Source organism: Nycticebus coucang, chromosome 10 (assembly GCF_027406575.1).
Source record: "Nycticebus coucang isolate mNycCou1 chromosome 10, mNycCou1.pri, whole genome shotgun sequence".
NCBI lineage: Eukaryota > Metazoa > Chordata > Mammalia > Primates > Lorisidae > Nycticebus > Nycticebus coucang.
This window is the reverse complement of record NC_069789.1, coordinates 86,924,858-86,950,279: the sequence shown is the minus strand read 5'-3', so window position 1 is coordinate 86,950,279 and position 25,422 is coordinate 86,924,858. Positions and strand designations below refer to the sequence as shown.

The 25,422-nt window shown below is 43.2% G+C and overlaps 1 protein-coding gene and 1 pseudogene across 7 annotated transcripts in view; both read right to left on the bottom strand.

Annotated features, from left to right (window-relative positions):
- KIAA0040 (KIAA0040 ortholog) overlaps positions 1-25,422 on the bottom strand; it is a 44,763-nt gene that overhangs the window by 4,783 nt on the left and 14,558 nt on the right. Inside the window, exons 2-5 of one of the 7 annotated variants that reach the window (XM_053607895.1) lie at positions 24,745-24,816; positions 23,532-23,606; positions 18,391-18,540; positions 16,304-16,448 (exon numbers count right to left, since the gene is read on the bottom strand). The gene's annotated coding sequence lies outside the window, so the exon portion shown is untranslated. The remainder of the gene's footprint in view (positions 1-16,303; positions 16,449-18,390; positions 18,541-23,531; positions 23,607-24,744; positions 24,817-25,422) is intronic. The other 6 variants (XM_053607897.1, XM_053607898.1, XM_053607899.1 and 3 more) reach the window with 6 other exon arrangements.
- Positions 14,756-14,907, bottom strand: LOC128597775 (uncharacterized; annotated as a pseudogene).

Below are 25,422 nucleotides of genomic sequence, written 5' to 3'. Positions count from 1 at the left end.
ATGTTAGGTCAATAAGCATCAACGAATTCTTGTTATGTACACACATTATATTGGACTTAGGATATAAAAATTAATAGTGTTTCAGGTCTGGCATGTAGAAGGTGTTCATTGATTACTGGATAGACGAATCAATGTGCGTGCTCCATGTTCTGGTCAGGCTTGGCTCCCCTGACCCTTGACAACAGCAGTTCTCAATCTTTTTTTCACTGCAGCTCGCTGGACAGGTGTTGAACACACACTCCCCACAGGACAGTTTTGTACGTGACCTTCTAGTAACCTTTTCAGTGCTTGTTACAGCTGAAGCACAGATGGAATGTCTACATCTCACTGCCTGTGTTAGGAGACATGGGTCTCGTCCAGGCAAAGTGCTCAGTCCTCACCCTGGCTCACTCCTGGCACTGTCCCTTATGCTCCTTTCCCTGTTTCGTGCCTGCACCCCTCCTTACGTCCAACTCCTGTGCCTGTGGTGTTTGCTCCTCCTGAGGCTGGGAGAACCAGGGGTGACTCCTCACTGGATCTGCTTTCTACCTGCCGCTCCCTCACTGCCCTTGCCTCTGCTTTCCATCCCTCAACCAAATATTCCCAAGTCCCTGCCTATTCCCTTTCTTCTCTGTGGGGAAGGAGACTTGCAGGCTGCTTAGCAATGTGTTTGGAAGCCAGACTGGGGTCTTCTGCTGCCTTCGAGCTCCCGGCCTGAGTCCAGAGCACTGAGAGGACCATTCTCCTGGTTGCTTGTGCAGAGTGGCCCCTCTTCCTTTGTCATCCCTATACCTCTCCAGGTGTATCATAGGGCTTAGCTCTCAAGTATCAGATCTTACAAGCTCTCTTCAGTTCCAGAATTACTGGTGCTTGTTTCTAAACAAGATTTCAAGGACAGAAATGTTTCAAAGAAATTTAAGAGACCTCTGGTGTAATATATTGCCCCAAACCCAAATACCAAGGAGTCATTGGTTTTTCAGGGTGGAGACTTTAGAGATCATCTTAACACTCACTGAAGATGAAGACTCTGAGGTCCAGAGTGGTGAGGTGATGTATCTGAGGCCACACAGAGCTGCCATGAACACCCTTTACCTCTGGACAATGGGTCCAGCACTTTCCCAAGGTTGCCAGGCAAGTGGAGGAACTAAGGATGATAATGATGTTCCTTTATATTTGTATTTAACTAGACACTTTTCTACTCACCTTAAGGTGCATTTTGCCTTTTTTTTAATTATTAAATCATAGCTGTGTACATTAATGTGATCATGGGGCACCATACACTGGTTTTATAGACCGTTTGACACATTTTCATCACACTGGTTAACACAGCCTTCCTGGCATTTTGTTAGTTAATTGTGTTAAGACATTTATATTCTACATTTACTAAGTTTCACATGTACCCTTGTAAGACGTACCGCAGGTGTAATTCCACCAATTACCCTCCCTCCACCCATCCTTCCCCCTCCCTCCCCTCCTTCTCCCCCTTCCCCCTATTCTTAGGTTATAACTGGGTTATAGCATTCATGTGAAAGCCATAAATTAGTTTTATAATAGGGCTAAGTACACTGGATACTTTTTCTTCCATTCTTGAGATACTTTACTAAGAAGAATATGTTCCAGCTCCATCCATGTAAACATGACAGAGGTAAAGTCCCCATCTTTAAGGCTGCATAATATTCCATGGTGTACATATACCACAATTAATCCATTCATGGATTGATGGGCTCTTGGGCTTTTTCCATGACTTAGCAATTATGAATTGGGCTACAGTAAACATTCTGGTACAAATATCTTTGTTATGATGTGATTTTTGGTCTTCTGGGTATATACCTAGTAGAGGAATTATAGGATTGAATGGCAGATCTATTTTTAGATCTCTAAGTTTTCTCCAAATATCTTTCCAAAAGGAATGTATTAATCTGCATTCCCACCAGCAGTGTAGAAGTGTTCCCTTTTCTCCACATCCACGCCAACATCTCTGGTCTTGGGATTTTGTGATATGGGCTAATCTTACTGGAGTTAGATGATACCTCAAAGTAGTTTTGATTTGCATTTCTCTGATGATTAAAGATGACAAGCATTTTTTCATAAGTCTGTAGGCCATGCACCTGTCTTCTTCAGAGAAGTTTCTCTTCAAGTCCCTTGCTCAGCCTGGGATGGGATCACTTGTTCTTTTCTTGCTTATACCTTTGAGTTCTCTGTGGATTCTGGTTATTAAACCTTTGTCGGAGACATAACCTGCAAATATCTTCTCCCATTCTGAGGGCTCTCTGCTTGCGTTACTTACTGTGTTCTTGGCTGTGCAGAAGCTTTTTAGTTTGATCAGGTCCCAGTAGTGTATTTTTGAAGCTGCTTCAATTGTCCGGGGGGTCCTCCTCATAAAATACTCGTCCAGACTGATTTCTTCAAGGGTTTTCCCTGCACTCTCTTCTAGGATTTTTATAGTTTCATGTCTTAAGTTTAAATCTTTAATCCAGTGAGAGTCTATCTTAGTTAACGGTGAAAGGTGTGGGTCCAGTTTCAGTCTTGTATAAGTTGAAGACTCAGCCAGTTCACCCAGCACCATTTGTTAAATAGGGAATCTTTTCCCCACTGAATGTTTTTAATTGGTTTGTCAAAGATCAAATAACGGTAAGTAGCTGGATTCATCTCTTGGTTCTCTATTCTGTTCCAGACATCTACTTCTCTGTTTTTGTGCCAGTACCATGCTGTTTTGATCACTATCGATTTATAGTATAGTGTGAAGTCTGGTAGTGTGATTCCTTCTGCTTTGTTTTTATTTCTGAGTAATGTCTTGGCTATTCGAGGTTTTTTCTGATTCCATATAAAACAAAGTATTACTTTTTTCAAGATATTTAAAGTATGACAGTGGAACTTTAATAGGGATTGCTTTAAAGTTGTACATTGCTTTGGGTAGTATGGACATTTTAACATTGTTGATTCTTCCCAGCCATGAGCATGGTATGTTTTTCCATTTGTTAACATTTTTAGCTATTTCTTTTCTTAGAGTTTCATAGTTCTCTTTATAGAGATCTTTCACATCCTTTGTTAGATAAACTCCCAAATATTTCATCTTCTTTGGCACTACTATGAATGGAATAGAGTCCTTAACTGTTTTTTCAGCTTGACTATTGTTGGTCTATATAAAGGCTACCGATTTATGGCTGTTGATTTTGTAACCTGAGATGCTGCTGTATTCCTTGATCGTTTCTAAGAGTTTTTTAGTAGAATCCCTGGTGTTTTCCAGATATACAATCATATCATCTGTGAAGTGCAAAAGTTTGATCTCTTCTGACCCTATATGGATACCCTTGATTGCCTTTTCTTCCCTAATTGCGATAGCTAAAACTTCCACTACAATGTTAAAGAGCAGTGGAGACAATGGGCAGCCATGTCTGGTTCCTGATCTGAGTGGAAATGATTTCTTTCTTTTTTTTTTTTAATTGTTGGGGATTCATTGAGGGTACAATAAGCCAGGTTACATTGATTGCAATTGTTAGGCAATGTACCTCTTGCAATCATGTCTTGCCCCCATAAAGTGTGACACACACCAAAGCCCCACCCCCTCCCTCCGTCCCTCTTTCTGCTTCCACCCCCCATAACCTTAATTGTCATTAATTGTCCTCATATCAAAATTGAGTACATAGGATTCATGCTTCTCCATTCTTGTGATGCTTTACTAAGAATAATGTCTTCCACATCCATCCACGTTAATACGAACGATGTAAAGTCTCCATTTTTTTTAAATAGCTGAATAGTATTCCATGGTATACATATACCACAGTTTGTTAATCCATTCCTGGGTTGGTGGGCCTTTAGGCTGTTTCCACATTTTGGCGATTGTAAATTGAGCTGCAATAAACAGTCTAGTACAAGTGTCCTTATGATAAAAGGATTTTTTTCCTTCTGGGTAGATGCCCAGTAATGGGATTGCAGGATCAAATGGGAGGTCTAGCTTGAGTGCTTTGAGGTTTCTCCATACTTCCTTCCAGAAAGGTTGTACTAGTATGCAGTCCCACCAGCAGTGTAAAAGTGTTCCCTTCTCTCCACATCCACGCCAGCATCTGCAGTTTTGAGATTTTGTGATGTGGGTCATTCTCACTGGGGTTAGATGATATCTCAGGGTTGTTTTGATTTGCATTTCTCTAATACATAGAGATGATGAACATTTTTTCATGTGTTTGTTAGCCATTCATCTGTCGTCTTTAGAGAAAGTTCTATTCATGTCTCTTGCCCATTGATATATGGGATTGTTGGCTTTTTTCATGTGGATTAATTTGAGTTCTCTATAGATCCTAGTTATCAAGCTTTTGTCTGATTGAAAATATGCAAATATCCTTTCCCATTGTGTAGGTTGTCTCTTTGCTTTGGTTATTGTCTCCTTAGCTGTACAGAAGCTTTTCAGTTTAATGAAGTCCCATTTGTTTATTTTTGTTGTTGTTGCAATTGCCATGGCAGTCTTCTTCATGAAGTCTTCCCCCAGGCCAATATCTTCCAGTGTTTTTCCTATGCTTTCTTGGAGGATTTTTATTGTTTCATGCCTTAAATTTAAGTCCTTTATGCATTTTGAATCAATTTTTGTGAGTGGGGAAAGGTGTGGGTCCAGTTTCAGTCTTTTACATGTAGACATCCAGTTCTCCCAACACCATTTATTGAATAGGGAGTCTTTCCCCCAAGGTATGTTCTTGTTTGGTTTATCGAAGATTAGGTGGTTGTAAGATGTTAGTTTCATTTCTTGGTTTTCAATTCAATTCCAAGTGTCTATGTCTCTGTTTTTGTGCCAGTACCATGCTGTCTTGACCACTATGGCTTTGTAGTACAGACTAAAATCTGGTATGCTGATGCCCCCAGCTTTATTTTTATTACTAAGAACTGCCTTAGCTATACGGGGTTTTTTCCGGTTCCATACAAAACGCAGAATCTTTTCTCCAAATCTTGAAAGTACGATGTTGGTATTTTGATAGGAATGGCATTGAATAGATAGATTGCTTTGGGAAGTATAGACATTTTAACAACGTTGATTCTTCCCATCCATGAGCATGGTATGTTCTTCCATTTGTTAGTATCCTCTGCTATTTCCTTTCTGAGGATTTCATAATTTTCTTTATAGAGGTCCTTCACCTCCTTCGTTAGGTATATTCCTAGGTATTTCATTTCAATTTTTAAGCTTAGCTTAGCAGGGTACAGAATTCTGGGCTGGAAATTGTTCTGTTTAAGTAGATTAAAGGTAGATGACCATTGTCTTCTTGCTTGGAAAGTTTCATTAGAGAAGTCTGCGGTCACTCTGATGGATTTGCCCCTGTAGGTCAACTGGCGCTTACTCCTGGCAGCTTGCAGAATCTTTTCTTTTGTCTTGACTTTGGACAGGTTCATCACAATGTGTCTTGGAGAAGCTCGGTTAGAGTTGAGGCGACCTGGGGTCCGATATCCCTCTGAAAGCAGCGTGTCAGAATCTTTGGTGATATTTGGGAAATTTTCTTTTATAATATTCTCTAGTATGGCTTCCATTCCTCTGGGGCCTTCTTCTTCCCCTTCTGGGATTCCTATAACTCGTACGTTGGAACGCTTTATAAAGTCCCATAATTCTGACAATGAACGTTCTGCTTTCTCTCTCTTCTTTTCTGCCTCTTTTACTATCTGAGTTATCTCAAGAACTTTGTCTTCTACCTCTGAAATTCTTTCTTCTGCATGGTCTAACCTGTTGCTGATACTTTCCATTGCATCTTTAAGTTCCCTAATTGACTGTTTCAGTTCCTTCAGCTCTGCTATATCCTTTTTATATTCTTCATATCGTTCGTCTCTTATTTGATTCTGTTTTTGGATTTCCTTTTGGTTATTTTCCACTTTATTAGCAGTTTCCTTCATTGTTTCCATCATTTCTTTCATTGTTTTTATCATGTGTATTCTAAATTCCCTTTCTGTCATTCCTAACATTTCTTTACAGGTGGAATCCTCTGCAGTAGCTACCTCATGGTCCCTTGGTGGGGTTGTTCTGGATTGGTTCTTCATGTTGCCTGGAGTTTTCTGCTGATTATTCCTCATGAGTGATTTCTTTTATCTGTTTCCTTGCCCTAATTTTCCTTTCACTTCCTCTTGCTCTTCAAGTTCTCGTGCCTGTGGACTAAGGGTTAGATGAGTCCTTTTGGTACAGGACCAGAAGGGTGAGAAGGTTGAAGAGCAAGAAAGGGATGAAAGAAAGGAGGACCGAGTGAAAAGAAGAAAAAAAAATAGAGAAAGGAGAGGGGATGGATAAAAGGAATATTACAAAAAGAAGAGAGGCATAGAAATAGGGAGACAGAGCAATATAGGTGTACAGTAGGGTACTTTGACACAACCTTAAAAGAAAACCACCTTCTGGGGGTACCCAGTTGGGTGGTTCTCTTGAGGTCAGCAGCTCTTTGCTAACCTGATCAGACACAGTACTCCACCTCCACCAAGTAGAGAGGAAAGACAAAAATGCTATAAATCAAACCAAAACAAGCAAACAGAAAACTTTACGGGATAAAATTGGGTGAAAAACCAAATAATAGCGGTAAAACAGTAGCAAAAATGAAGTTCTAGTTATTAAAAACGGCAGCAATGGGAAATTATAATTAAACTAGAAAAATTGAGAAAGAAAAAAGATCTGTACGGAAAAGGTTGAAATTAAAAAACAAAACATCAACATCAAAATAAACAAAAAAACAACCAAACAACCAAACAAACAAAAAACAAAACACAACCAAAAACAAAGCAGTATGTATTTGTTGTTGAATATTGTCTGGGCATTACGTGGTCTTCTGGGGTATGAGATGTTAATCACAGTTCTGATACGATTGGAGGCTGCTGATTTCTCAAACCCCAGCAGGTAGACACCCTAAATCTCTCTTCAGCCCACTTAAAAGGCACTTTGAACTTGTAAACTTGCTGAGCAGAAGCCTTCCCAGGAAAGTGCTTGTCGCTGGAATCACTGCTAAAGTGGCTATCCACTTACCCAGTGTGCCAAAACTGGTCTCACTCTGCCCCTGAGGGTTAGGGCTGTAAGGCGGCTCAGACCCCACCCTTAGGCTACTCGGTGCTGGGTTACCAGCTCCCACCCAATTCTAGCTCTGCGACCCTGAGGGCGGAGCTTGCCGGGGCAGATTGCTCACAATGGCTCCCTGTGACCCATAGCCAAACACCATTAGCTCCGTCTGGCTCAGCGGCTCAGACTGGGGCCCTATACAATGGCCAAAGTTCTCCGCATTCCCGCTCAGGCTCTCCCCAAGGCAGCTCAACCGAGTGCCAAGTCCAAAGACACCAAAACAGTTCACAGGTAAGGCCTTTCCGGTTTGCAGTCTCACTGCTACTGAACTTACAGTTGCAGGCGGGTTTAGACCGATTGAACACATGTGACCACTTGCCGGTTTTCCACTGTTTTAGTCCTCCTCTTGGGGTCCAGAAGTCTCTCGCTGACTCTCTGTATCCTCACAGGGGTGATGATAGGCAGATCCCACCAGCCAGAGGTGCCTGGAGTCCTATCTCCCCGGACTCACGGTGCCCAGATGCAAGGAAGCTGTTACTCGGCCGCCATTTTGCTCTCTTTCAATACTCCTATTTCCAATGTATAATCTGGCAGAGGAACATCATTGGAACTCAGTGAACCTCTCAAGGACTGGATGGCTTGTTCCAGAACCTTGTTGTGTTTTTTAGACAGCAAAGAAAACAAATGTTAGGGAGGCCGATAAGTCCAAGTTTGCAGGACTGCATCTGAGAGAACCTCCAGAGTCCGGAGGTGGGCACCTCATGGTGAGGAGGTGAAATGATTTGAATTTAACTCCATTCAATACGATATTGGCTGTGGGTTTGCTGTAGATGGCCTCTATTAGTTTAAGAAATGTCCCTTCTATACCAATTTTCTTAAGTGTTCTGATCATGAAGCGATGCTGGATATTATCAAAAGCTTTTTCTCCATCGACTGAGAGAATCATTTGGTCTTTGTTTTTTAATTTGTTTATGTGCTGAATTATACATATAGATTTATGGATATTGAACCAGCCTTGAGACCCTGGGATAAAACCGACTTGGTCATGATGTATAATTTTTTTGATGTGTTGCTGGATTCTGTTTGTTAAGATCTTATTGAATATTTTTGCATCTATATTCATTAGTGATGTTGGTCTATAATTTTCTTTTCTTGTTGGGTCTTTTCCTGGTTTGGGGATCAGGGTGATGTTTGCTTCATAGAACATGTTGGGTAGTCTTCCTTCTTCTTCTACATTTTGGAACAGGTTGAGTAATATAGGTATTAGTTCCTCTTTAAAGGTTTGGTAGAATTCTGACGTGAAGCCATCTGGTCCCAGGCCTTTCTTTTTAGGGAGATTTTGTATGGTTGATGCTATTTCAGAACTTGATATAGGCCTGTTCAACATTTCCACTTGATTCAGGCTAAGTCTTGGAAGGTGACATGCTTCCAACTATTGGTTAATTTCCTTCAGATTTTCATATTTCTGAGAATAAAGTTTCTTGTAATATTCATTAAGGATTTTTTTGATTTCTGAGGAATCTGTTGTTATTTCGTCTTTGTCATTTCTGATTGATGAGATGAGAGATTTTACTCTTTTTTTTCCTTGTTAGCCAAAGGTTTATCTATTTTATTGACCTTTTCAAAAAGACAACTTTTTGATTTATTGATCTGTTGTATAATTCTTTTGTTTTCAATTTCATTTAATTCTGCTCTAATTGTGGTTATTTCTTTTCTTCTACTGGGTTTGGGGTTGGAATGTTCTTCCTTTTCCAGTTGCTTGAGATGTCCCATTAAGTTGTTAACTTCCTCTCTTTCCATTCTCTTGAGGAAGGCTTGCAGTGCTATAAATTTCCCTCTTAGGACTGCCTTTGTGGTATCCCAGAGGTTCTGATAATTTGTGTCTTCATTGTCATTTTGTTCCAAAAATTTGGCAATTTCCTTCTTAATCTCATCTCTGACCCAGCTATCATTCAGCATAAGGTTATTTAACTTCCATGTTTTTGTATGAGTATATAGATTCCTGTTGTTAATGAGCTCAACTTTTATTCCTTGGTGGTCCAAGAAGATGCAAGGAATAATTTCTATTCCTTTAAATTTACTGAGGTTAGACTTCTGACCTAAGATGTGATCAATTTTGGAGTAAGTTCCGTGGGCTGATGAGAAGTATGTGTATTCAGTTTTGTTGGGATGAAATGTTCTGTAGATGTCTGCTAAATCCAGATGTTGGATGGTTAGGTTTAAATCTAAGATTTCTTTGCTCAGCTTCTTATTGGAGGATCAAACCAACACTGCCAAAGGAGTGTTGAAATCTCTGACTATTACGGAGCTGGAGGAAATCAGGTTGCTCATGTCTGTTAGAGTTTCTCTTATAAATTGAGGTGCATTCTGGTTGGGTGCATAAATATTAATAATTGAAATTTCATCATATTGAGTATTACCCTTAACAAATATGAAGTGACCATTCTTATCCTTCCTTACTTTTGTTGGTTTAAAGCCTATTGTATCTGCAAATAGAATTGCAACACCTGATTTTTTCTGATTACCATTTGCCTGAAATATGGATGACCATCCTTTCACCCTGAGTCTATATTTGTCGTTTAAGGTAAGATGTGACTCTTGTATGTAGCAAATATCTGGCCTGAGTTTTTGTATCCAGTCAGCTAACCTGTGCCTCTTTAGAGGACAGTTTAAGCCGTTCACATTAATGGAGAATATTGATAAGTATGGTAAAATTTTGGGCATCGAGTTTTTTGAACGTCCAGTGGACATTTTTAATCCTTTCTCCACTGTGGAAGTAGGAGTTTGATCAAAAGTTTCTAAGTGAGTTTACTTTTGTGGTAGAGGATTGGGCTGGTCATTATGGCATTTTGCCTTTTAACTGAGGAACAAGATGGTGCTGTGTTTATGGAAAGTGGCCAGGGAGGTGGAGGGGTCCTGGGCCCATAATCCATGGTAGGCTCAAGCTTCGCTCTGTTGCCCTGGCCTGGAGCATACACATGGGGCTCTCCTGGGTGGTGTGTTATGCATGGTACCCAAGGGTTGTCCTGGGAAGTCTAAATTTCTCAGATAACATAATCCTCTCAATGTCCTATGTTCCCAGTGCCCATGTGCTCATCAAGCCCAGCTGGCCTCAGTCTCAGTCTGCTGGCCTGTGGCCCTCATGACATTATTTATACAGTTTTTGAATTATATAAGTTGGTACCTACTACTATGCCACTTGGCCCAAACAGCCTGAAGTCATGCTACAAGATGACAATAATTATTAATAAGCACTTCTCGTATGCCAGGCACTGTTACAGGTGCTTTATACTTACTAACTCATTTAATCTTCACTATAACTTCATGAAGCAGGCACTGTTATTCCCCCATTCTACTGCTGAAGAGTTGGAGACACAGGTCACATAGTGAGTGGCAGAGTTGGCCTTGCTCACCCTGGCAGTCTGGATCTAGATCCCCATATGGCGAGCTGTTTAATATACACTCTGATACCTTTGTGTGGAATTAACCCATTTTTGGCAAGCATCCGAGAACTTAGGGAATCTTATAATACTTGACTATTCCCTACATTGACTTAAATGGTTATCCCAGGCTATTACAGAAGAGTTTGCAGAGATTTAGTTCCCATTGTTAGATACTTCCTAAATGCACTAAGATACATAACATAAAAACCAAGTCCTGCCCAAATGCAGGTTTATTGAATGTATATGGTGCTTGAACTTAAACTCAATGTGTCACAAAGGAAAGTATTCTGAGAAGTGATATGCTCTCACTGGAGGCTCTACCCAAGTCCCTCTGGGGGCCTGGGAACATCTCAGGGCGTGGATCTGTCTCCACACGCCCTCAAGCCACCAGGCTGTCTGTGAAGCAAGGCAAACCTCGGCATACTCAGACCCCCATGATGCCCCCTCTCATACCACTTGTCTCTTCTACATTTTCCTTCTCCCTTTGCCATGCATGACCTTTGCTTTTACCTCAGCCTGTGTGACCTGGTATTTTGTGTCCTATTAGAGGGATATTTCTGCTGTGTCGTGGGATGACATTGGGTGCTTTTTTCCAATTTGATCTTATACTTAGCATTCTTGATTCACCTTAGAGGACACCACCACCACAGTCACTCACAAACCCTTCTGTGCCAGGGGTTGTGAAGGCCACATGTGGAGAGCAGAAGGGCATCAGGGACCCTCCTGGGAGAGAGAGGAAGGAGGTTGAGCCCTTGGAGAAGGATGTGGAATAACACACCCTGTTAATGTCCTATGTTCCCAGTGCCCATGTACCCATCAAGCCCTGGCTGGCCTTAGTGTCAGTCTGCTGGCATTGGTCCCATCCCCTCATGGCATCACTTATACAGTGGAGCTACTCAAGGAGGACCTTGAAGATGAGTAGGATTTGTACAGGGAGATACGGGTGAAAAGAAAGGTTGAACATTCTTGAAAAACTTCTAGAACATGGGCAAGAGAACAGGGAATCTTCCGGTGAGCCTGGGGCTCAGGATGGGAGTGGAGAGGATAGGAGGAGAAGCTAGAAAGGCTGTCACAGGGCTTGATTTTATTTGGGGTCTTTACAACAGGAGAATGTTGTGATCAGGGTTTCCTTCAGGAAAAGATAGCACGATGTAAAAAGCTCTGAGAAATGTTCTAAGAAAGCTCTTTACCCATGTATCAAACATCTATGGAACACCTATCATGTTCCATGCACTGTTAGGTGTGGAGAGTCAGTAATGAATGACAGAGATACAGTTTCTGACATAGTGGAGCCTGTTCCATTCCAGGGGAGTTATTATTATTGAAGAATCAAGTCATAAAAGCCAAATATAATAAGCACATTCCAACCTCAATTGCTTAGTTGGCTGAAATAGAAGCATGCATTTGAATTATGTGTGGATCTCAGCATCCCAGCACCTACCCCTCCCACTTTTGTCTTAAACTTATCCATCCCATGGAACTGAAAATAGCCTTTGAACAAACAGATTTCTTTTCAAGCTAAAACTAAGTCAATAATTCACTTCTGGATTCCTAAAGGTACTTATTTGAGTCTGCTCTCCACACAGCCAAAGAGAGTACTCATTAACATTTGGGAACACAGTCTGGGGAAAATTTGATTAAAAGGTACTCTTTACATTTTTTAATCTAAGAATTCTTTTCTAGGTCCCCCAGGTTACTTTCTGAGCTCTGCTAATCCATAGTGTTTCATTAGTATTTATGAGCTTTGCATTATTAGCATTTCCAGAAAACAATCAAATATCTCCTTGGTGGTATGAATTAAAAGTTAGTGCTTCCATGGACTGTTTTGCAAAAGAAGCCACACTTGGGGCCCTAGGAATGTGCCCTCTGGGAGAGCCTATCCTTTTGTTGGCTTTCATGTATAGCTGACACTGTTTGAAAAGTAATTCATCTATTCTTGTAAAACCAACAGTAGGTGCCAACAACGTCATTTGTTTGATTGTGATCGTGGGGGTGGGTGAGTGGAGAGAGAAGAGAGGAAAAGTTACTTTCAATTTCCTCGAAACCAAATATTATTTATTGCTGTATCCATTGTAGTATCCAGCTGGGGGGAGAGAGCCATTCATTCATTCTTTCTGCCACAGGTTTCTATCTGCCCACATATGAGGTGTTGATGGGAAACAGTGATCTGGAGCCCTAAGACCTGGGTTTGAGTCCTGGGTCAATCAACATGACTCTAGCAAATGAACCTCACCTACAAAACAAAGATAATAAGCTTCCTTTGTAACGCTGCAGTGAAGATAAAGGACTCAATATATTTAATGCATTTTATATGCTGTAAAGTACTATACAAACATAATTGATACAATGGGCAGATATATCCAAATAACAATGGACTAATTTTGGCCTTGAGCTTTTATTCCCCATCCCTCACCCCCAAGCCCAACCTCCACTGCTAAAGAACCTAGACTTCCACCCCATTCACATGAAAAGGGCTCCATAACTAATGTCCCTGCTGAGGGCTGGTCTGCAGACTTGTGGCTGTAATTCTAGATGCTAGAAAATGGTCACTTGGGAAAATCTGACAGTGTGTAGAAGATTGCTGAGCTTATAGGTGAGGTCAGCAGAGAACAACTAGCTATCTGCAGGCCCCAGTCTTCCTCCCAGACTTTGGGACCTCTAGAAGTGACCAGGGTGGGTCATTCCACAGGGAGGTTTGATCCAACTCCAAGAGCCAAAAGCTGCTCTGGGCTTGTGTCCAGGGCTGGCTCTGGGTCTAGTGTTCCTTCTGTGCTCTCCAAGAAGAGGCTGGGCCATTCTACTTTGCATCAGCCTCTCATTGTGCCTGTTTATTTGATGAAATAATGCATGCAAAGCTCTAAAATATGTCTATGAGATAGTAAAAGCCAGGGGTCCTCAAACTGCGGCCCGTGGGCCACATGAGGTGGTATGATTGTATTTGTTTCCGTTTTGTTTTTTTACTTCAAAATAAGATATGTGAAGTGTGCATAGGAATTTGTTCATAGTTTTTTTTTTAAACTATAGTCTGGCCCTCCAATGGTCTGAGGGACAGTGAACTGGCCCCCTGTTTAAAAAGTTTGAGGATGCCTGGAAAGCCTTCTAGAAATGTTAACAATAAAGATCACAATGGCACTCAATTAAAATCCCTGAGACCAACTTCAGAGCGAGCTCTAAATGGTACAAATTGTCAGTCTTTTTGTGGAGGTTGGATGAGGTGGGGTCCAATTCTCTATCAAAACCTTAAGTGATTCCTCTTTTGCACCCTCTAACGCCTGGATATGTGTGAGGGGCCTTTTTACATGTAGAATTCAATGTTGGGGCAAAGATCTCCCCTTGGACCTTTTCTCTTATGCATTGAGCTTTCTGCCTAGTGTTGTGATTATTACCATCCTTGCTTTATCTCCTCTGCCCAAGGATCTTAAGTGACAGCAGGATGGGCTGCTGGCCAGGAAGAGACACTTAGGCACAGAGTCCTGGGGATTACTCCCAAAGACCCTGGTACAGTAGGTCTCAGGTGGGCCCAGGATTTTCTGTTTGTAACAACCCATGTGTTTCTGGAAATCATCACATTCGAAAACTATTGTATGAGCAAGTTGAGCAGATGACCTTCCTTCATGAGCACAGGAGCCTTGTGTCGAATGAGGGAAAGAGTCCTGGGCCAGGAGAGGTGGGGAAGAGGCGTATCTCCACCCACAGCAGCACCACGGCCTGTGTGAGGAGCCCCTTCTGTGCTGCTTACTGCTCTGTGTGGCCAGAACTGCTTCCCTGGAGGTCACAATTCAATGTAGAAACATTCACTGGACTAGACACCCAGTCCTGTGCATTCAGACCCTGACCACCTCCCAGTCTAGCAAGGAAGAGAAACAGAAATAGCAGCTGTCCAGTGTGAGAAGTGGCGGGGTGAAGTTCTGTGTAGAGGGAGACGGGGGCAGCACAGCAGAAGGAGCAAGCAGTTCTGCCTGGAGAGGGGCAAGGGACAGTGACTAAAGGAGATGATGACCAGGACGGGTGTCTGCTCTGTCATCCTGCAGTGACTTTCCATCAAGCACCTGCTACTCCTGGGCGTGAGAGCAAGCAAACTCGCCTGTGCTTCTCATGCTCCGTGTCTAGTGTGGGGAGCAAACGCTCATCAAAGAGCCACACAGACAGGCGTCACTGTATAATTCCACGAAGTGCTATGAGCAAGGAACCCATGATGCCATGAAGGGGCATCGGGTAGCGGGGTGGAGTAACCCACCAGGGAGATCAGGTTCTGGCAGGGGATAACTCAGCTAAGATCTGAATTAGGAATACAGCAAACATGTGGCCAGGGTGAAACACAGGATGAACTTACTTTAAAGCATTTCCAAGTAATATGCTTGCCAGGTCCTTTTCAGGTGCAGTGTCTCTAAGTTTAAAGCCATCAGTTCACTTGTTTTCAATTAGCAATCGTCATGCCTCGGATAAACCCCATTGGCTACGATACTGGCACGGTGCAAAGCTCAATTGTGAATACTGTGAAGTGTCCCCAAAAGTCTGAAAACATAGGGAAATAGCATGTTTGTTGTGCTTTTTATCAGATGAACCATTGGAACCATCGCTGTCCCCTACAATGACCTGAAAGGACAGCGTAGCTGAATGCAGCAGCGGCAGGTAGGGGCCCCAGGGTCCATGTGGGAGACTGTGTGTGCTGTGACAACCATGGGGTTTTAGGTAAGGCGAGGAAGTCACAGATGTGTGTTGCATAAAGAGAGAACAGACCAGACAGGGCAGGAGAGAGAGGAGGTGATCTCTGCTGTTCAGGACAACAGCGGCTGTGCGGGACAGTGGCCTGGCTCGCGTGTCCTCCATGACATGTGGCCGGGAGAAGCTCATGCAGAGGGACATGAGAAGGCATTTCTGGGTGTGCCTCCTTATCCTTCTTTCTTTTTTTTTTTTTTTTGCAGTTTTTTGGCTGGGGCCTGGTTCAAACTCACCGCCTCCAGTATATGGGGTCGGCGCCCTACTCCTTGAGCCACAGGCGTCACCCTCCTTATCCTTCTTTCAACCCGAGTCTCCTATGAAGTCTCTGAGTCAGGAACGTATAGATACATGTTTTCTTTTCTTCCAAATCAGGAATCCTGTCCGCCTATACGTCACTCCCCACTATCGCTCATAGGGATTTAAAACAGCTTATTCATCCCTAGGCCTCTCCACCCTGCCTGATAAATCCTTGCCCTGGCTCTCAAACCACCCTGCCTGGCAAAATCCCTGTGGTTAGGATAATATCACACCTTTCAGAAAGCAAGGTGCTCTGACTGTGAGGGCGCGGAGTGGAAACTCCGTCAGTAGTTATTAACTCTGCTGCTCGGGATATATATTTTCTTGATGGTTCTCACCTTGCTAACTGGCATGCTCAGATGCCTCTGATAGATGTAAGCACTGTTTTGTACAAAAAATTGTCAGGTCACAGCAAATAATCTGCTTGTAGAACAAACAGTACGTTTATTACTTAAAGCTGGCTCTAGGCATTATGAATTAGGTCTCTATATTTTTCCCAATTTAATCACTTCAAATAACTAGTCTTTATACTAAGTTGGAGACTCTTTTCTCCCCCTAGAGCAGCGGTTCTCAACCTGTGAGTCACTGCATTAAAGGGCCGTGGCATTAGGAAGGTTGAGAATCACTGCCCTAGAGTATGTATATATGAGGTGTAACTAGATATTCAGTATTAAAGGAAAATAGATAGCATTTTCCCTCAGAATTGATGGTATAATTATGCTTGCGATTTTGAACAAAACCACAAATACAGCATCAATATAGAAATGATTAAGAGTTATTAAAAGGAATAAAATGATGCTTCATCATGCAGACATTCTGGATTAGCAGAATGCTGAGATGGGCCATCCGGCTGGATTACCTTACTTTATTGATGAGGAACCTGGGAGCTGAAGATGCTGCACCTTATTGGAGATTGCCCAGCTGATGACTGGCAGAGTCAGGGCCAGAAACAACGTCTTCTGGTGCCCAGTTCACCTTCCTGCCAGGTGTCCCCTGCACATGTCCTTAAAATAAGAATTGAGACCATGCTTTGCGAGATGCTCCCCATACTCTTTTCCTGGTACAAGCTGGATCACACTTCCCAGCCCCCTGATGTCTCTGTGACATCAGCCATGTGACTGAGTTCTGGGCCAAGGGAACGTGGCTCCTGAAATCTCCTCCTAGGCCCTCATGTTCTGTCTCTGCTTGCTTGCTGGCTGGCAAAGGATCCCTGGGAGGACTCTGAGAGCCCTGGGACAGCAGATAGGGAGGATGTTCCCGAATGCCTGTGTGGAGCACAGCGCCTGCCCCTGCTGGCCACAGGGAACAGTGAAATGAGTTAGAAATAAACCTTCGTGGAGTGAAGCCACTGAAATTGGGGATTTTCTTTTGCTGTAGTACTTGGCCTATCCTGACTCAGAGAAGGGACAAAAAAGCTAATGTTGGTAATGATCATAACCATTGTAAATGTAATCATGGTCACGATTTGATTATAACCAATGGTCACAGAGTTAAATAACCCTCATAGAGCACAGCTTTGGCCCCAGAGAGGTTTCCCTTAGTGCTTCAGAGAAGTGTTTTGGGACAAATATCTTGGGTGCAAATACTGGCCACGCCACTCACTAGTTGTATCACATTGGGCAAGTTAACCTCTCTCTCCAGGGCTCAGTTTTTTCATTTGTAACATGGAGCTTATAATAATAAGGTATTGTGAGAATTACATGAGTCAGTAGATGTAAGTGCCTCAGAGCCTCACTAGGCAATAAAAGTGAGTTCTGATTATCTGACCCCAAACGAATAGGCTGGCCAAAACAAACACCTCATGACTCCTCAGCTAATGATGATTTTGTTTGCCTTTTTCTAATATGGGATGGTTCTGGAGTCATGACCTTGATCATGCAGGTCTCCTTTAAAAGGCATCTTCTCTCCTTTGTCTAGTTTTCCTGTAGTAAGGAGATTCTAAATTTGTTCATTCATCATTCGTTTTCAATGCAACCATTTCATGGGTATCCCTCAGGAGCTGAATGATAAGGGTTTAGATATAGCTTCTTCCCCTCTCCCCAGGAGCCCCCATTATTGAGTGGAGTGGGACACGAGCCTCCGTTCTCACCCCCAAACCATGCTGTCCTCCCTATTCCTCGTGCCTCCTTTCTTTCCTTCTGCTCATACCTGCTGAGCTTGGTATGTGCCAGCTCCTGTCCCAGGCACTGTAGATTTAGTGATGAGTAAGACAGACGTGGTAAAGCTCCTTACTTTTCATGGAGAAGACAGACAATCAGAAAGTATCCAAAGAAACAGAACCAGCAGTGCTGGTAGAGCTGTGCAGGACACAACTGGAGTGGCCTCTGCAGAGGTGAGTCTGGACTGAGATCTGAGGGATGGTGAATGTGCAGGTGTACAGTGTACACAGAATGAAGGGCAGAGCCTTCCAGGTAGCGAGAATAGCACAGGCGAGGGTTCTGAAGTGCGAAGAGCAGGGCACACCTGGGAAAGAAGGCGGGCAGTGTAGCTGGACCATGTGGGCATTGAAGGTAAAGCAAGGATTAAGTGAGAGAGGAAGTCAGGCCTTGTCGATATGGAGGGCAGCAGTGAGAAGGCAGAGGAAGGTTCCCTAGACACAGAGGGCCATCCTCTTCATTTCCATTGTTACTGAATTTGACCAAACCCTTGAGCGGTTCTCTAGTTTTTCTTTGCCCACCTTTCTAAAATCCGAATGTGATGGCCTAGCCCTGTGAAACCTGTGACTGGCTCTTCATCACTTATATGACAGGCCCGCTCTTTAGCAAGAAGGACACATCACTAATAATCTGTCCTGCCTTTAGTCCCAGCCTTGTCTTCTTCCACACCCTCCCTAGGCCCCCACTGCCTTGCTTTCCTTAAGTTCCCCAAACACTCCTGCTCTTTCCCATGGCTGTGCTGTTCCATCTGCCTGGATGTCTTCTCACCATCCTCCCTCCATCCGCTCACCAGGAGAACTCCTTGTCCTTCAAGTCTCCTCTGGGAAGGCTGCTGTGACTGTTGGTCCCCTGTCCCTCCACCACTTGGATTCCTTTCTCTTCTGAGCTACCATAAAGACATTTATCCACAATAGCACTGATTTCATATTTTCTTTGTTTCCTTTAAAAATGAAAAGAACAGAGAAAAGTACAAAGGGGTATATACACTATATCTCAAACACTGTCTTGTACTTGTTGACTTGTTCTTCACACTCCCTTCAAGGTACTAACTGGCAGATCCTCATTCCTTTGCATAATCTGAAGATCCAGCTTTGTGCCTACCACATAACAGGTGCTAATACATACTGGAAAAATGACTTCCTTTAACACATAGACTAAGCAGGACCATCATGCAGCCTTGCTACCCTCCTTGCTCCATCCCTTCCACACCAGCTGGTCCTATCAGCTCCATTTCCAAAACATATCCCAAACCCAGGCACTTCCCTCCTTCCACGGCTAGTCCCTGCTGTCTCTCACCTGGGGACCTGTGGCGGCTTCCCCACCAGTCTCTCTGGCTCAACTGCTCCCTCGCTCTAACCTGTTCTCCCCACACAAAATGCAACATCTCCCCCAGGCCCTGTCTATACCCTGTGACTTCCCATCTATGAAGTGTGAATTCTGACCTCCTTATCACAGCCCACAAGTCCTGCCATCCTCTGGCCCCTGCCTCGTTCTCTGACCTGGCCTCCATATTCCTCCCTTCTCTCCTTCCGCCAGTGTATCTGCTCAGCTCCGGTATGTGCCAGGCCCTGTCCTTTCTCTCTCACTCACTGTGCCCTGGCCACCCCTACGTCAGGACCATCTACTTAACTGAGGACTGGGTTTGCCCCTTTGCCTGATACATTTGTTCTTAGATCTTGGCATGACTGTATCCTAACACTCAGGATACACTTCCTGATATGCTCAAATACATTTCCACTCAAATTTCCTCATGTTATCTCAGCAAGAGTTTGCTAACTGAGTACAACCATGTCAAGTAGCCCAACCCCCAGGCCCGCCAGCCTGGCCACAGCCTTGCTGATTCTCTCCACTCTGAAGTTTCATGTTCACTTAAGGCACTCTTGTCATTTTGGTCTACACATTTATTGTCCTTCTTTCTCTGCTGAATATAACCTCCATGAGAGCAGGGCCCTTGCTTGCCTTGTTCTAGTAGGATGTCCAGAGTTTGGCATGTATCTGAATGAATGAAGTTACTTTAAAGGTTTTGAAAAAAATGATAACTTGACTCATCGTCAATCAGCCAATCCCGGTCATTAGGGATACAGGAAAGTGACCATCAGCCACATCTCTGGGTGGGCTTTGATGATAATTCCCCACCCATTTAGTGCACTGTCCAGCCAGATCTTCTAGCCACGAAACTCACTGGAGGAAAAAATAATGATCAAGAAAATCCCATATAGGGAGTGGTGGTGGAGCAAATGTTTTATCAGCTCCTAAGTAGTTACCTACCCTCCCTTCACTCAGTTACAAAGAGCCCATTGTAGCAGGGACTTTCTGATAACAAAGGATCCTTTCCTAATCGCTATATGCACTATTTCAGGTTCAGCAGAAAAGAAAATTAAAAAGCGCCATTTCACTTTGGGTTCAAATGAGTCAATCTTCCAATCAATCAAGCTTTAATTAAGACATGCTAGGAAATTAAGACACCCTATCTCTTCTCAAGGATGATACCAGGAAAATAATTACAGAATGATTTAAGAACAATGAAAAGAATTTAAGAAGGGTTTCATTTGGATTTTCTTTGGTTTTCTATCATGGAAGGCCTGGAATCTCTAGTTCTTTTGTTTTCTTTTACCCTTTCCTTTTCCTTCTTTCTATCCTTTTCTTTTTTCTCATTCCTAATTATACTGTCTCCAAAAGGTCCACACCAGGCACTGAGAATAATTAGTCCTTTTCATCTTGCTTTAGGATTAACCACAAGACATTATGTCTCTCTGATTCCCTGAAAATTCCAACTGTACTAATGTGATTGAATACAGTACCTCCAGCCTGCTGGCAAATCAGGTCCCTCAATTTACCTCCCTGAGATGGAGGGTTTATGGCTTTTCTTCTCATAAACCAGAAAACTTGTAGTTAAGAATTTTGGCTCTTTAAAGCACGGATTGCTAAAAAAAGAAAAAACAGTTTTGGCTCCTTCCCCACCAACATGGTATGGACTCTGTGGAACATTCACTTAAATGCTTTGAGTTCAGTTTCCTCTTCTGTAAACAGAAACATGAGCATTTTTCTCAGAGGGTGAGGTATTTTATCCACTGTGCTGCATCATTTTACTCTCAGTGTCTGGTACAGTGCCTGGTAGACAGTGGGGGGCTGTAAGTATTGGCTGAATGGATGAATCAATGAATGAATGCATGGGAAGAATGCATCGCCGGGCAGAGTAAATGAGATAACGTGTGTGAAGCATGTAGCTTAAGTATACTTCATACCCCGGGTGCCTTAAACCCTCCTTGACAACTGTGAAGCACTGTATTCATTATTATTCTCTTCATATTGTGTCAAAGTTAAAAACATCCACTTATTAAATAATTATTTTTCCCTAATTAGAGCTCGATCATTTTTTCATTGAATTAAATAGAGACAGAGTTAACCAACTCCTGGAGAATCAGGGCAGACACATTTTCCTCTCCCCTGTTTTCTCACTTTATTTCTATTCATTTCCAGCTGCGTCTTCCTCTTTTAGCCCTTCTGACCTTCAAGATCTAGTTTCTCAGGGGAGCCTTGTTTTGTCCATCACTATCAATTTTCTCCTCTTCATTTCAGCTAGAATGCTCACTTGTTTTCCTTTGACTGGCCTCTTTTGACTCAGATATTTCAGGAGGCCAAAGTCTCAACATAGAGGTTTAAGCAAAATGTCTTATCACCCTTTTGCAGGAATGGGGTTGAATCAAAAAGCCATTATTTCTTGAGTTTTTACAGAGTGCAAGCCTGTGGATAATTGAGGCTTTACAGATGGATCTCATTCAACAACTCAAGAGCTAGGATGTTTTACTTCCCATTTATACAGATGAGGAAACTGAGAATATCAGAGATTAAATAATTTGCCCAAGGCCATGGAACTATGAAAGTACGGAAAGAGGTCTGAATCCAGTTATATCTGAGTCCAAAGAGCCTGCTGTAACCATTCTGCTTTATGGCCACCATTCTCATGAGGCTGAGAACTTCAGCCTCAGATGATGTTCACCCAATCAATCATCCATCTATGATCATTTGAAAGCTTGGCATGTACGCTACATCCCATGGATATGCTCTTGATAAAGAGTCTTCTGTGACCTTAAGGAGCTCACATCTTAATAGAAGCAAACATGTCAGAAGAGAAGTGGGATGGGGCATCATGGATGACAGTGGGTGTTGGGCGCCCAGAGGCATGACTGCTGTGAGTAGGCCTGGTGCTCACTGGCAGTCCTGGAGCTATATCCCATCCATCTGCACTTTCATTTCTTATTATTTTTCTGCCTCTTCCAATGTTATATATTCTCGATCTCCAGCTTGTCCTAAGATTTGGCCACATTAACTTCCCACATAGCCGCAATCCACTGGAGCTCTACAGGGTCTGTACTCTCCATCCCCCCAAGTCTCCACCCCAACTCCAGCCTGCCTGCCCCACCCAGTCTTGTTTCCTGGAGGGATTTTAAGCTTGTACCCCTGGATTCTAAACCCCTCAAAAGCAGGGACTATATTACCTGTACCCTGTGCTATAATCTATATAGGGTAGAGCCATGCAGGGGGCTTGAAAAAAAAAGTGAGGATAGAAGGGAAGCCTAACTTTGTAGCTGTAATCTTCAGTTTGACTGACTGATCTTGATTTGTGGTTAATCAGACAAATGATAAGGATGAGGGATGTTTTCATGAGGAATTGGTATGTAACAAAATATCCCCGGGTATAATACAAAACGCTGGCATAGGATGGGGTGGGAGCTACAGTGGTCAAAATATTAAGTTAGGAGTCAGAGGACCCAGACCTTGTCTCAGTTCAGTTGTCCATCATGGCTTTGACCTAGGGCAAAATCAGTCATGCTTTCTGAGAAATGGGGTTATTACCCATCCTGGATATATCTCAAGATTGTTGTGAAGAACAGACAGGACATGCGAAAGAGCCTGAGAAGGAAAATTGCAATCTTGATGCAAGGAAGTGGGATTTTAGAGGATTATATTAAAAAGCTGAATTAAGCTAAAATTAGAACACCAAGCTTCTCTTACTGAGGCAGCCCTCCACCCGCCTGCCCCTCCCTCCCTTTCTCCTGCTGTTTTATGCACTGCAGTTATTAGGAGCTACAGTTCCCGTGTGCAGAATTCATGAGTGAACACTGACACCACTCACACTTCTGTCTGTCATCTATATATATCCAATCTGACCATATCCCAGTATTAGGGCTAATAAAACCTGTAGCCATGGTTACAGTGGAATACCTTGCTTATGCAACTCTCATTTTCACTCTTCGAAACTGGTAAAAGATTTCGAAGCCAATTTTTGTGGGTGTGGTAGAGTGTCTAGGTAAACTTTTATTTTTGGAAAATGAGAGCTGAGGATCTGAGGTCATCTGTGAGTTAGGAGTGGCGGGGTGAGGCGGTGTGTCTTTTCTGTCCACAAATAATGGGAAAGCTCTGGTTCTGCCTGACTCCAATGAATGATGCGTAAGTCTTCAAACGTCATATCCTCTTGGAGGGAAAAGGTGTTTTTGGAAAAACAAGAGAACAACCAAACACTGTGTGATTCAGGATCTCCCACACAGGTGTAATTAAAAAACAGACCTCAAATTAAAAGTTGCATAATCCTCTTTAATACTAGAGAAGGGAACTTAGCGTTCTGCAAACTTTGCCGCAATAACAGAATGACTAACTTGTTTCTTTTTCTCAGTGGTGATGGGAGAGAGGTTTATAGACTGGAATAGCTGAAAACCAATGGAGTGGTAAGAATATACAATTATGCAACTCACAAGTAATACAGATACGTTTCTATTTTCCTTCCCATTTCCTCCCTTCATTTCATGTTAACAAAAGTTCAGGGCAATTAAAAGCCAAAAGCTACCTTACTGCAATATTAAAGCTTTAAATGCAAAGATAAAAATCATACAGGGAGTGAGCAGAAATACTCCCATTCCAGTAATAACTCACCTCTGTGGAATGTTCAGCATGGTAGATTGCATACTTGCTAGGCTTTGGGCTGTAGCCTTGGTCCCAGAGGGTGTGCTGTGCAGAGAAGTTCATGTTACCTGAGGATGAACTTCACTGTTTCTTTGCAGGGATTTAGGTTTGCATTCCTAACATAGCATGGAGTTATTTTATTTATTTATTTATTTTTTTTTTTTTTTAATATTTATTTTTTTTAACAGTTTGGATAAATAACAGATGATGAATTAATGAATGCAGAGGACATATATGAGTGAGCTAAAATATTTATTGAGTACTCATCCAGCGCCAGGTAAGGAGTATTCTCTTATACTGTTTTTCTGCTTCAGCACCTAGTAGCTCCTTAGATACACATGACATTTCTTAGGTCACCACATGCGGCTTGAATTGCCTCTTTGCAAATTAAATGCTGTCCCTGAGCTCCACTGGCTTTACTTCTTGTCTGATTCCCCTCAGTGTGCCCAAACAGCTCCTTCTCCATCTTTGAAATGCCTTTCCCAAATCATTGCAAATATGTGATTTGAGAGCATGGATGGAAGAAACTGCTTAAGCTGGGGATTGCAGAAGTTCCCCCATAGACAGCCCCTTGCCACCAGCACGAATCCCACTCTGTTATTCCTCCCGGTTCACCATCTCCACTCCATGTCTAGAGACCTCAAGGCTTTATGGGAGACATTCTGGAAAGCCACTAGGAGGTGGTGGGATGATGAGATAAACTCTCCGTGGTGTAGCCTCAGGGCTGGGCTGACTGCAGGCCGCCCACCAGGCTGTGGGCTTTACCTCCCATTAGCCATCCAGAATACATTTTTTTTAAATCAGATGAGCCCGCAAGGTCTCAGAGTCTTGAAGGAATAAGACAGTGGGTGGGAAAGCTCTGTTCGGGCAGAAGAGTAGGAATGCTGGGCCCTGCCCGTGCCAGTCAGGAGGCAGGAAAGGGTCCTGGGAGGGTAGCTGGTTAACCCTCCTAGGAGCCAGCAGAGGGAGTGGACATCCTTACAGTGCCTAACGAGGCTAGGCAGTTATGTTCCCTGATGGAAAGTCTGCAGGGCTCCAGCCCTCCTGTTCTGGCTTTGACTTTTATCTGGCTTTACTTGTTTTCATACTCTAAGTTCTCCTATGAGCCAAAGTCTTGGCTAACGTGTGGTTTGAGTGTGGGGGAAGCTTACAGGGCACCGTATGAGAAGCAGGTACAACTTACCCGTGCTGTCTTTGGGCAAGTCACTCAGCTTCTTGGAGCCCCCATCTCTTCATCTCCAAAATGGGGAGAAATCTAGAAGAATACACAAGAAAACAATAGCATGTGTTGCCTCTTTAAGGAGAAACTAGTTGCAGCACCGGGAGAGGCGCTCTCCTCTCAGTCCCTGGGTACCATTCTGAAGGTTTGATCAGATGCCCGTACTTCCTCAAGTGAGCAAACAGAGAACTGGAAGTGAGAACCTGCCTTCCAGAGGCCTCAGGCCAAAGCAGGTAATGCATGAGAACGTGCTCCTGGGCTGGCACGGACTATACAAATATTTATTATAGCCATGATTGGTATTATTGCAGGCAGATGCAGGGGTAGGACCAAAAAAAAAAAATATCACTTATCAGTTCTGCCAAGTAGTCAACGTGGCCTGAAATTCTTGGGAAATTTGCTCTAATGCTGGGAAGTCCTCCTATGTCTGACTCAGAATGGCTCAGTGTCCCGGCCAGGGCAACCCTCTCATCTGGCTGTGTGGGGGAGCCAAGGCCCACCTGCGGGCTTGCTGAACGTAACCAGGATCCTCTGTGTGCACATGTGACCTCGGATTTCCAAGGGCTAGCCAGGCATGTCCACCCTGCTGAGCAAGTTCTATCCACGGCCAGGAAGGAGCAGGGCTACTGCTCCTGCATTTGT